This window comes from Mastomys coucha, unplaced genomic scaffold (assembly GCF_008632895.1).
Source record: "Mastomys coucha isolate ucsf_1 unplaced genomic scaffold, UCSF_Mcou_1 pScaffold15, whole genome shotgun sequence".
NCBI classification, from domain to species: domain Eukaryota; kingdom Metazoa; phylum Chordata; class Mammalia; order Rodentia; family Muridae; genus Mastomys; species Mastomys coucha.
Window position 1 is genome coordinate 99,144,520 of NW_022196897.1, and position 3,781 is coordinate 99,148,300.

Sequence of the window (3,781 nt, forward strand, 5' to 3'; positions counted from 1 at the left end):
TTTTGTAAACAAAGTTATAAGGTAGAGATTTAGGAATGACAGTGAAGTGCCTGAACTTACTCACTCTAATCCTAAGTAAATACAGTTTACTTACTGTCTTTGAGAAACACATATTGCCTTCACATGTAAATTATGTTTTTGAGTCTACAGTCAGGACAAGCAAGTCAGACTGTTCTCATGCTCCCCTGCCATATCCCCATAATTTATATGGTGATTGATTACTATAGCTTTTTCATAAGTCTGGACCTGGGGAAGAAGAAGAAGAAAACAGAAGGAGGAGATAAAATTTATTGACAGAATTAAGACATATATATATGTGTGTGTGTGTGTGTGTATGTATATATATGTATACATACATATACACACATGTACATACATACAATCAAAGGACAGGTGACTGTAAGAAAAAGAAGCAAGAATGAGTCCCAGGCATAAGAGAATGGACAATTAGCTTTTAGTGTGGTGAGAAAGCCTGGGATGTGACCAAGTTTGTGGAGATTATTATAAATTTGATTTTGTACAAGTTGACATAAAAGCATCCTTGAGATATTTAAGAGAGATCCAAGAAAGTAGGTGAAATAGGAAGGTTTGAAATACAAAGGTGGGAATTAAAAGAAAAGAAATTGTTCCATGGGTTTTAGGGAGGGAAAACAGTATGGGGCATTCTTGATGCTAAGAAGGTCCCTCATGACTGATAGACAAAATGCTGATCCTGCAAAGGATACAGAACAACTGAAGTTTAGAGAAAAATAAAGAGTAAATTCAGTAAAGAGAGCATTTCTCCAAGAGGCAAAAGTAAGCTGAGACAACTGACAAAACCCTCTGACCATGAGGCCCATGATCCCTGCCTAGGGTATACTCACTACCCACTTTCTCCATGACTTCGGATCCCTGACCATGAGTCCCATGAACCCTATCTAGGGAGCACTTACTACAATGACTTCAGCCTTGTTGCCTGAGAACTAAGCTGAACCACATGCAACTTCCCCAAGTAGCAATTTCCCCACAAGAAGCTATTCTTGACCACAACCACCCTTAGAACACCATAGACCTTTCATAGACTTCTGAGAGTTTGCGGCAGGCTCTGTGGAAGGTTCTCACCTGTGCTCAGAGGCTGCATCTCTCTCTAGCTGAGCTAGGACCACTTCACATCAACACAGTGACCCTAAGACTGAACTCCAAGCACCACGCAGCTGGTTCAAAGCCTGACAAATTGTGGTGAGAGCAAACAGATATCCAAAGGTCTACTCAACAAAAGTCGGATACATATCCATATCAGAATCACTACCTGACTCCAGATGTTTCAGTCCCACTTCAAAAACACAAACAACACCAATAACCAAGATAGTGTGTCTCCTCCAGGAATCAGCAGCCTCACAGCCATGTTCCCCAAGACAAAGAACTTAGATGACGCTAGACAATTATTTCAAAATAGCAATTATAAATATATATGAGGTACCCGGAAAAGATATGAATAAATCCTGGAACAAAGACCATTAAAAACACAAACAGCTGAAAGAAATTAAACAACTCAAGACATAAAGAGATAGAATATCCTAAGAAAACATAAACTGAAATAAACCTTGAAATGAAAAAATTTAGTAAGTAAAACAAAAAAGTCCAATTCAAGGCCTGGATCAGGTAGAAGTGGGGAACATCAAGGCTGGAAGACAAAGCAGAGGAATTGGATCACTCAGCCAAAGAAAAGGACGAATCCAAGGAAACCCCTCTAGGAATCCATGAGACGGATGTCTTCAGAGACCTTCTGGATGAGAGCAGCGCTAGCAGAATCAAGCCAAGACTGAACTGAACGGGAAGTAGTGAGATATAGAGAAATAAGGAATCACAGTTTGAAGAATTCTGGCTAAGAAAAGGAGAGAGAAACCAGAATCTAAGTTAGAATGTCAGGTTTAGGCAGAGCACTTCGTTAGGAAAAGATGAACATGTATATCAGTGAGACCCCAACTGTCCTAGTTTGCTTTTCTTGTGCTATAAAACACTGACCAAAAACAACATGGAAGGGAAAGGATTCATTGGCCTACAGATTACAGTTCATCATTGAGAAAATCCAAGGGAAGAGCTCAATATAGGAGCTTGAGACAATAACTGTAGATGAGTGCTGCTTACTGGCTCACATCCCAGACCTAGCTGCCTAGAGATAATACCACCCCTAGTGGGCTAGACCCTTCTACATCAATGAACTATCTAGAAAATACCCCACAGATATACTAATTGATCAGTCTAAAGAAGAAAATTTCTCAGTTGAGGTTTTCTCTTCCCAGGTGTGTCAAGTTGACAACTGTAGGTAATTATGGACACCATCATTTTTTTTTTTCTTAAGCCTTCCAATTTCCTTTTGAAGTTGGAAGAGAGAAGTCTTAAGCAAGGAAGAGGGAGGGGAAACAGTGAAAACAATTGTTAGGAAAGGTTAAAAGACAAGTTCTGAAATAGCACCAGTTTTTGCATATTTACCTGGTATAAGCAAGAGATGCATCTTTAGTTTCACATGTTTGATCCTCTTATACAAGCATTAATATCTTTCAGTGTTGTGAAGTCTGTGTTTAGTTCACTTTGTTTTTTTTTTTCTGTAGGTCTCCAGTCCATAGTTTAAATCTCCATGCCATGTGTGTAATAGACCTTCATGAAATGATGACCAAGTTCTGAATGTAACTTCTGAGACTACCTGGAGTCATTCTTCAAATATGCCAAGAGGTGTTTTCTAGACTAGAATGTGAAGACATGGAAGGGACAATAATGGTGTAAAGTGATGATAAGGCTGTGGCTGGCCAAAATCATGCTGGGGAAGTAGGATGGCAGGGGAGTAGGGACTCCTTTGCTGTTTACTCGTCCAACTCTAAGAAATGACCTGCTGAGTGGATAGGGTAAGACTTGTTCATTCCTGATTCTCTAATGAGACTGTCATGGCCTCTGAGCAAGATTGTTGGCATCCTCGTATTGAGTAAACATTGTATCAGTAGAAGGAAATCTCACTTCTTGCATTCCCAGCACCAGTAGAAGACTTCTGGCTTTCATAAACAGAAGGCTTTCTTGCTTAACTCAGTGCCAACCCTGACAGATGAGTTTCTTCATTATCAAAAGATAAGACTTAGTCTGGGTTTTCTCAGGTCTCACACAGCTCCATCTTTTGTTTGTCTTTGAATCTATTGCTTACAGATGGGATGAGGTGTAGGGGATCAGCATAGAGCACTTTCAAACTAAACCAGGTAACATGGCTGTCTCTTTCACCAAAAATAGAGACCTGGGATGAGCTGTCCACATCATCCATGATGTTTGCCTCAATGATTCTTCTCACCTTTCTTTTCCCATTGGCTTTCTGAGACCTTTCCAGAAAATGCCCACCTTAAAGAGTCAAACTCACTAGGAAAGTTGCCTTCCATTAAGATAGAAATCTGATCTGCCTACAATAGGATGAAATAGAGAAATCATAACTATAAACTACTGGGAGAGGTGAAAAAAAATATCTACAAAACTGTTTGGAAATCGGATAAAGGTACAAGCAGAGTCCATTTTGCATCATTGACTGAAGTTCCATTCACCAAAATGAAGGGACAAAGCATGCCAGGATTTCGATCAGCACTTAAGTTCCATTGTAGCAAAGGTCCGATGAAGCAGGCAGAATACAGTTCAAGTCTGACATCTAGAAGAAAGCTCGGAATAAATTTAATGTTGGTACTTAAGAATGAAATATAGAAGCCAGGTGGTGGTGGTGCATACCTTTAATCCCAGCACTTGGGAGGCAGAGGCAGGCGGATTTCTGAGT

At 39.9% G+C, this 3,781-nt stretch overlaps 1 long non-coding RNA gene across 1 annotated transcript in view; it reads left to right on the plus strand.

Annotated features, from left to right (window-relative positions):
- The window catches only part of LOC116090659, a 26,535-nt gene extending 23,555 nt beyond the window's left edge, over positions 1–2,980 (plus strand). Inside the window, exon 5 of the long non-coding RNA XR_004118772.1 lies at positions 2,592–2,980. This is a non-coding gene — a long non-coding RNA (uncharacterized LOC116090659). The remainder of the gene's footprint in view (positions 1–2,591) is intronic.
- The last annotated feature ends 801 nt before the right edge of the window (positions 2,981–3,781 follow it).